Source organism: Belonocnema kinseyi, chromosome 8 (genome assembly GCF_010883055.1).
Source record: "Belonocnema kinseyi isolate 2016_QV_RU_SX_M_011 chromosome 8, B_treatae_v1, whole genome shotgun sequence".
Classification (NCBI taxonomy): domain Eukaryota; kingdom Metazoa; phylum Arthropoda; class Insecta; order Hymenoptera; family Cynipidae; genus Belonocnema; species Belonocnema kinseyi.
Window position 1 is genome coordinate 103,332,562 of NC_046664.1, and position 9,735 is coordinate 103,342,296.

Here is a 9,735-nt window from a genome sequence, read left to right on the forward strand (position 1 = left end):
AAATATATCCAATTTCCACGAAAATTGATTCTGTGTATTAATTTTCTTGAACAGCGGCATTGAATAATCTTCGTTTGTTGTTGATTCATCTTGTTATGCGATTCACAAATACAGAAGAGCAAAAAGATAATTTTCCGGTTTTATTGAACTGATTTACACAATTTATCTGGTTACGTGCGTAGAAAATGAAAATTAAGATAAACGGAAAAGAATATTGATTATTAAGTAAGTTTTTTTGTGCGCATGAATTGTGTATCAAGTTTTTCTCGTTGTTTGATATAATATTGATTTTTCACCTTCAACCTTAATCTTCTTAACATATTAAACAGTTATTTCTTAACACACAACTAAAGAGGAAGAAAAATATAATTTTCCGATTTTTTAAAACCGATTATAACACAACTTTTTTGGGTAATATTATTGATAAGCATGACTTGCTTGTGAAATGTGTATTAAGTTTTTCTCATTGTTTAATAGAGTTTCATTTTCACCTTAAATCTTAAGCTTTGCTCTTAATGTGTTAATCATTTAGTTCTCTATCTAATTTTGATTTGAAATAATGATTAGAGTCTTCAAGGTGTTTAATGATTTTTTAATGACCTTATTTATATCACTCATTACCAAAACTTAAAATAGGATTGTTATTATTATAATTTCTAAAAGCTATTTGGTTGAATTCCTATAAGTTTTTGGTATTATTTTCTTAGTTTCAGTGAATTCACTTATAATTCAGGTAGAATTCTCTTGTGTTCACTTTTAAATAAAACTGCAATCCCTTGAATTAAGGTGAAATAACTTGCGTTTGCATTGAATTCAGCGTTCATTTAATTGTATTCCATTTCATGGATACCAATTGATTTTAATTCAATTGAATTGAAATTTCAATATAATTGAATCCAGTAAATTTTCTCTAAATTCGATTCAATTTCGTGAAATAGGGTCATCCATTAATTTTTTTATTTTTGCATATTAAAGTATATATTTTAAAATCACTATTAGTAACAGTATAGTGTAAAAAAATGTTTTCTCAAATTAATATTTGAAAAAGAAAAAATCTATACATTTAAAAATCCGCTAGTACGTCTTCAAAAGCTGGTAAATATGTAAGGAACTTCTGTCAAAAATCCAGGCAATTTATTTAAGTAATTTATTTTATTTTTGTATACGTGAAGAAAGAAATAAATGGTACAAAATTCTTCTACGTGACATGTGCCTTAAAACATCTTTCACATCAACAGTATATTGTTAAGAAGACCATTTCAACGCTGAGTAAATATTTCTATTTTGAATATAAAAATATAAAATAGTCTTTTTTTATAACATAAAACTCGTAATTGACTAATGTTCCACGTTGTTATATACATGTTTTTGGGATGCCGGGATGAACGTGAGCTCTAACCTCTCATGCCACATCAAATTGTTTTTTTTTACGCAAAAAGTATAATAAAATAAAGTAATTATAAAAGTAATTATAAATTTTATAACAATTTTATAAAAGTAATTGTAAGAAGATTTATACAGAAAGTGAGATTAGGTTTTCTGGATACAATATTGCATATATGTTTCGATTCACCTAAGACAATTATCATTCTAAATTAATAAATTAAATACATAAAAATGAATGTTTTAAATGGTTAACGTTATTTAATCCATTTTTTCGCTTTTACTCCTTTCAATCCTGCTTGGGTCACGGCAACGTTCACAGTATAAAATCCCAGAGATATTATTTATCTGAAGATGGATAAAAACGTTTCAAACCATTGATAACTTCAGTTATCCGGCCACAGATACATTTTATCACGAGGTGGATAAAAATTATCCGTGGTCTCCAAATTGTAGTTTTCAATTTATTGTTTGAGACGTTTTTATTAACTTCAGATAAATGATATACCTAGGATTTACTGTGGTCAAATTAGATAACTTCGAAAAAAAATCACTTATCATAAGTATCACTTTTGACAAATTATCCGAATTGGCTTTAACCTATCCAGACACACTGATAAACCATAAAAATAAACTCTTTTAACCAAAAAATGTTAATGTTTAATTATTTAGATTGTTTTTATCGAACTCACGGTGTATTATCTTCGGGTTTAAAAGCACATGACGTCACACCACGTGTTTCAAGCCATTAGGTTGATATTTGGTCACTTTTTAATAAATTATTATCAGGCCTGTTAAGAGAAAAACCCGGGCCGGGGGGGGGGGGCTCTATATGTAATTTTTATTTCTAACAGTTCCGGAAAATTCGGGCCGTTTTGCAAACGCCGGGTCAGGGAATATACTTGAATTCACATTAAATTCTTACTTACTTCTTTATAATTTATTTTTGTTCTTCTAAATTTACTTTAAATGCTATTGAATTCTCTTGGATAACTTGTAATTAAATTAAATACAGTTAAATTATTTTCAATGCAGATTATTCATATAGAATTAACTTTAATTTAATCAGATTCACCTTAAATTGAATTCGGCATCAGGGTGGGCTGGTTATACAAAATACTTAAAAATAGAAAATGACAAGAACTGAAGAGTTGCTAAGTTTTATGACAAATAAAAATAAGAGATGACTTTTTGAAAAAATGGCCCTACGGTGTCACCATGAGACAAAAAATTTCTTATTTTAAGGAATACAAAAATTTCCTCATATTTCCAGAAATTATGGCAATTTGTTATTTTTATGTACAGTATGAGATAACAAATGCGAAGAAAAAATGAAAATAATTTGATATAACTATTGTTAGCATTTTTTGAAACTGAGCAAAGATTATATTTTTGAAGATTCAGTTAATTGTTATTAAAAATATTTTTTCTAATATTATATGTGTGATATGTTTTCAGTTTGCATATGTAATTTTTTCTCATCTTCAAAAAATTATAAATTAAACGAAAGTTTTTTTAATTTTTAATTTATTATCAGTATTTATTATCAAAAACTACACAAAAAATTACCATAATTTTCGTTTAATAGTGAAATTATTTAAAATTCTTAAAAACAAAAATGTTTATTGTTTTATTTTATTGCTCGTTAATTCCGTTCGGAATTTACTTGAATTCTTTTGAGTTCTTTTGTGTGCATTACTTTTGATTGTATAACAGTGATTCTTTTTTTCTTCTATATTTTTCAGCTATTGATTGATAAAAATCTGACTTTCTAAGCTATTTAAGTGCATTATTAATATAAATTATAGAGATCTGCATATTGGTATCTGAAGCAGAGTTTCTTTTTCACCTGGCCGCTAACCGCATAGCTAGTATATTTACCTTTGTGAATTTTAATTTTTGAAAGTTTGCAAATAGTTAAATTGGCATCTTCTCGCTGCCAGCCTGTCATTGATTATAATCTCAAAATCGTGCAATCAAGCTGCCCCTCCTTCATTGAAATTAAAAGAAAAAAGTGAAATAGAAGTGAGGAAAAATCAGAGATAGCCTAGTTTTGAGATATCCGCACTCTTAGGTAGCAGGCATAAGTGTGCCAAAGAAAGAGCGTGTCTTGATGAAAGAAAGGAGGAAGGGGAGTCCACAGCCCTGACATTGCGCGCGCGCAGTGCAAGGCGAGATGCCAGGCATCGACCGCGGGCTTTTGACCGACCGCGATATCTCGACGTCGCGACGCCCGTCGTGTTCCCGGTCCAATGAGACTAGGAAGAGATTTTTTATTTAATCGAAAATTAGTGATCAGATACAATTAAATTAATTAAAATCTTCTGGTATATTCGGTAATCATTCCAGGCCCCGGAATCAAATTCTGGGGTTGCAATTGCAACGAATGTCAGTGACAGGTAGGAGAGTGAGAAAGCATTAATGAAAGGTAATCATTTTCAATGGAAAAGTGTTGAAAGTTTGATTTTGATTTTGATTGCTTTCATCGGAAAGAATCTTTTTATCTTGCAGTGCATAAGTATGTGGATTATAGTTTTTATAAAGTGGTTCAGGAGTTGGAAATTGAATATGGTGTTTATAATTTTCTGATGTTACGTATTATAGTGCTATTTGTTTGAATTTTCATGGTTCTTGAATTTGTAATTCTTCGATTTTGTTTTAGTAATTGGGATTAGCATTTTGAAAATATCACATGAAAGATATAAGACCAAGAAATTATAGTCTTTAGGGGTAACGTGTGTCATAAGAAATTGTATGTCATTCCTTCACGTTTATATTAATATACTTTAAAATAAAGGGCACCGACATTTCTTTACGCCCATTGCCTTCAATATTTTCAATGAACAGGGAAAAATTGATGAAACATACTTTAAAGAAAAATATTTTATTTTTACTGGATCGAATATATAAGAAGGACAATGACAATATTTTCATAACTTTTTGATAGTATTTTGTAGATCAAGTGAAAGGTTTGCCATCAAATTAGCAATTCGAAAATACCGTTGCGAAGTACTATGGCTTTATTAATCTGTGCTCGTTTTCGAACACTTGGCTTCCTCGTTAGGGTGGTCCAAATAAAAATGTAGTTTTTTATATAATTTAAAGTCTCACCCTCTCATTTTGTGTCATTTCATGTACAAAAATGTATCTTATTTTCTGCGGTTTTAAAAGACAAGTTTAGATTAAGGCACGACCTTCAAAGTATCTTAAAACGTTAAAAATTAAATAAACCCTTTAATTTTTGAAAGAATTGTGAAAGGTTTACAGATCTAATGTACAACAATCGTGTGAACAATAAGAAGGCGTGAATTATAAAACAACTTTTGATATACAAGTATAGAAAATAATGCCCTTAAAATAAATATTCTTCCCCTTTTTACCCTTAATAATTCATAAACTTACATTTTTTCCTCCGAAACTTTTTATTTTGATATATATATATATATATATATATATATACATACACAGTACAATCAACTTCACACTTCAATATTTTTCTCGTATCTCTGAAAAAAGTATAAAAGTGTAACGTTATAAAAACACTTTTTTCTAACTCAGGAGTCTCGAAACGTTGAAGTTTTATGAAAACCAGCGATGTCAAATGTTGCTTAACCCATTAACGCCCAAAAGACCGAAAAACTAAGCTTAAACTTGCTGATCCAGTTGTGGTAGTAAAACATGTCGAATATGTTTCAAACTCAGCTTACTTATGTTTTCAAGACCGCTCTACAAGATGAAGTTGTCAAAATTATTGTTCGTTGACCAGGAAATTCAATATGGCGGCATTTATAATAAAAAACACGGAAAAATTTAAGACAAAAAATTTTGGCTGCTCGATTTCGTATCAAAAAATTTTTTTCATACAACAAAATTGGTGCACAAAAGTGCACAAACATATTGAACTTTCGAAAAATGGAAAACAACAACTTTGAAGTTTAAGATGGAGGTCTCAAAATGGCGAATTTAAAAAAAAGAAATTGTTATTTCTACCCTCAAGTGACGGCAATGAATTTGACTATTACCCAAACAACCTATATATTTTCTTCATGGTTTTTGGAGTCACTTATTACAAATCTGGACGCGAAATTGCAAAATTTATTTATTAAAACTATTTGTTTAAACAAATTAGTCCGAAGAATCAGATTGTTCACATTATGCATATGCTTTTCATGGTTCTTGGGTCCGCTGAGTACGAATCTGGCGTCAAGTTTACAAAATCAATGTGTTTAAACAATTTTTTAAATAATTTTTTTACAAATTGTTGCAATATTAAAGTTTTTGCAAGATACACATGCTTTCGTTGGTTTTTGTGTCCTCTGAGTACGAATCTTGCGTCAGAGTCGCAAAATCAATGTGTTTAAAGAACTTTTCAAACAATTTTTAAACAAATTGTTGCAATATTGAAGTTTTTGCAAGATGCATATGGTTTCATTGGTTTTTGTGGCCGCTGAGTACGAATCTGGTATAAAATTGGCAAAATCAATGTGTTTAGACAATTTTCTAACAAATTATTGCAATATTCCCTTCTGTCAGCCGCAGTATTTGACGTTTACCAACTGTCACCGCGTGGAGGCCGAAGAATAGAGTGTTTTTTTTCATTTTGATTTTTTCGTATACTTTTTTTATTTTGTTTTTTCGTTTTTTTTACTTTTAAAGTTAAAATTTTATTTTATTTTATGGTAAACGTCAAATACGGCGGCTGACAGAAGAGAATATTGCAGCAATTTGTTAAAGAATTGTTTAAGCACATTGATTTTGCGAATCTGACGCCAGGTTCATACTCAACGGACACAAAAACCAACGAAAGCATATCCGTCTTGCAAAAACTTCAATATTGCAACAATTTGTTAAAAAATTATTTAAAAAATTGTTTAAACACATTGATGACTCTGACGTCAGATTCGTACTCAGCGGACCCAAGAACCATGAAAAGCATATGCATCATGTGAACAATCTAATTCTTCAGCATAATTTATTTTTAAAAATAGTTTAAACAAATTTATTTTGCAATTTCGGGGCCAGATTTGTAATAAGTGACCCGAAAAACCATGAAAAACATATATAGGTTGTTTAGGTAATAGTCAAATTCACGGCCGATCACTTGAGGGTAGACATAACAATTTCTTTTTTTTAAATTCGTCATTTTGAGACATCCATCTTAAATTTCAAAGTTGTTGTTTTCCATTTTTTGAAAGTTCAATATTTTTGTGCACATTTGTGCACGAATTTTTTTACATGAAAAAAAGTTTTCGATACGAAATCGAGCAGCAAAAATTTTTTGTCTTAAATTTTTCCGTGTTTTTTGTTATAAATGCCGCCATATTGAATTTCCTGGTAAACGAACAATTATTTTGACAACTTCATCTTGTCGAGCGGTCTTGAAAACATAAGTATGTTGAGTTTAAAACATATGCGACATGTTTTACTATCACAACTGCATCAGCAAAGTTAAGCTTAATTTTTCGGTCTTTTGGGCGTTAATGGGTTAAAACCTTCTCATTAGGATGAGAATGTAAAAACCATAAAATGCACCGAGTCGATACAATAAAATGTCAAACATAATTCTTCTTCCCAACTTATGTCTAACTTACCTTTTTGGCGATTTATTTATGTTGTGAAAAAACTTTGATCGCAGCGCTGCACAGTTTCTTAGTATTAGTATTTATTTCTTAATGCTTCTTACACAGATTTTGAAAATGATACGATTTTAAAGACTGTAGCTTTTTTAAAAACAAAAAGATTCTTTACAACCTGAAGTTGAAAAATAAATTCTTTAATGGCTGAAATCATTTAAAGATAATAAATCAAACAAGAGAATTTATATACAAATGACGCTATATGATAGTATATTTTTTTAATTGTATAAGTTCAAATGGTAAAAAGCTATTTGCTCATACTGCCGTGATTTGAGAAAACACCGTTAACTGAAAAATGAACGAAGCCGGGAAAATCGACGAAAACTGTTCGAATCTTTACTCGCGTGTATCGCGGATTCTAATTCATTTTCTGCAGTTTTTTGTTGTTCTTGACTAATTTGCATATAAAATTTTCATTTTTACAACAGAAATGGTTAAAAAATGTTAATTAATGATCTAAAATGCAGTTAACGGTGTTGATTGGGATGCTGAAATTCAGAAAACGTCATAACGGGCAGTTACGACTCTTCGAATCACGGACCACAGAAATAGACCTGTCGTGATTTGAAAAAACGCCTTTCACGGCAAAAGAATTTCGTAGCTTAAAATAAATACAGTTACGGCATTTCTCGAATTACAGACGTTTTTTTTCGGGATTCGATGATTCCGGAGAACGCTGTATGCGCGTGCGGACCTCTTGGAAATCACGAAGACTCGAGATCACCGCCCGATAATTTAGTAAAGTCCGTAACTGCCCCTTGCGGCTTTTTCTCGAATTTTTCTGACGTGTTTAGCTGTCCATGATTTGAGCCTGTAGTTAACGGTCAGTTACGGCTCTCTTCCAAATCACGACTCGCCAAATTTTGCAGTTAAAAGCGGTTTTCCAAAATTTAGCAATAATTATTCTAAAAGTTATTAACAATTTGAAAAAATTATTTTAATAGTCAGATGCATCTTTTCTTCACGATTCCAACGATATAAAAAACTCATTTTTCGATTTTTTTGCAGTTAATGGTGGTTTCTCAAATCACGGCAGCATACCTTAATCAAAAATTCGACTTTCAATTATCGGTATAATGAAGAATTTCAAGTAGATCTTGGGTCGAGGCAACGATTTCACTCGTGTGATGTCGGTTCTCGCTTTGCTCGTGCAGCGAACTTCGCACTCCTGAAATCGTTGCCTTTCGACCCTCGTCACGCAATATACTAGTGTTTGACAAAATATGTTATCATTGATTAAAATCGTATGATTTTATTTCCACTGGTAAAAAACGATTTGAAAAGAAAATTGGGTAAAAGAATAAATGTTTGAATGTTTTAAATGTTTTCATTAATATTAATTCTTTAAAACGATATCATTACTAAGTGATGTGCAGAATGTGCTCGGTTCGAAACGAGTTCCGGATTTGTAACTAGACAAGAAAATTGAAAAGTGAGTTGGCCCAAAAACCCGACTCTAAACTTCAATTAAAAAAATTTCTGGAAATTTTCGGTAATTTATGACAAGTTACTATTAATTACAGCTAAAATTACCTGAAATTAAGCAACAAATTTAATTAGACATTCAGGTCGGTTCTGATTTTCCAGTTTTTGGTCCAGTTCGGATTTTCGAGCTTTCGTGTTGGTTTTCGAATCGAGTTGTGAACTTGAAACTTGACTCGGCCCGACAAAAATCCGACTCATCAGGTTTGGATTAATTCGACATAACACATTTTTAAATAAGAAAATATGAACTTCAAAATTTCAAGAACCCCTAAATATTATAAAACAAAATCACCACAGCAAGATGAGCCTCAACTATTTTCGATCTAAAAGTTGATGAACTCAATTTTTCTTCACAGAAAGCATCTTTCTGTTGTTTAATAAGTGCTTCAAAGGGAAATTTAAAATCATGGAAAGACTGAAATAGAAGGAAAAGAAAAAAAATTTCCATTTTTTTGTCATTTTTTCATTACTTTAATTTATTCAGTATTGCGTTCAACAGGAAATGAAATCAATATTTTATGAAAAACTTTTCCAATATAATAATTCCTGATCATACAGGTTTTATTCGTTAAATAAATATATATATATTTTGTGAAAATAGAATTGAATTTTACTTATTTTAAAAAAGACTCTTCACTTTTTTTCTTCGAATATTTAAAGTGTTCTCAAACTATCAAAAAGTAATAAATAATAAAGAAAATTCGAGTGCAAAAACGCTTTAATCACCTTAACGACAAAAAACCATTTTATGCTATACATACTAGGCAGTCTGATAAGTACCTGAAAAATCTAAGAGATGGCATTAGTATTCACTAATGTGAACCATTTTCGTCGAGCTTGATCCTTCAAATGACGCCAGTCAAAACTTCAGCCATTTATGTTTACGCATTTACAAGTTACAGCACTGAGAAGCGACTAACCTCCGAGTTTTTTTTAATATGGAAAAATCTGAGTTTCGAGTTTTGATCAAACACTACTATCTTCGCAAGAAAACGATATCCGAGACCAAGGCCAAGCTGGAAAAGTATTACCCGGACTCTGCACCGTCGATTGGAACGAATCATAAGTGGTTTACCGAGTTTCGTTGTGGCCGTACGAGCACAGTTGATGCTGAACGATCTGGGCGCTTAAAAGAGGTCACTACACCAGAAAATGTTGAAAAAATCCATGATATGATGTTGAATGATCCCAAAGTGAAATTGAGAGAGGTAGCTAATGCTGTAGGCATATC

At 30.7% G+C, this 9,735-nt stretch overlaps 1 protein-coding gene across 2 annotated transcripts in view; it reads left to right on the forward strand.

The window, feature by feature from the left end:
* The first annotated feature begins 3,511 nt into the window (after window positions 1-3,511).
* The window catches only part of LOC117177848 (very-long-chain 3-oxoacyl-CoA reductase), a 14,788-nt gene continuing 8,564 nt past the window's right edge, over window positions 3,512-9,735 (forward strand). Inside the window, exon 1 of one of the 2 annotated variants that reach the window (XM_033368840.1) lies at window positions 3,512-3,811. The gene's annotated coding sequence lies outside the window, so the exon portion shown is untranslated. The remainder of the gene's footprint in view (window positions 3,812-9,735) is intronic. The other variant, XM_033368842.1, reaches the window with a different exon arrangement.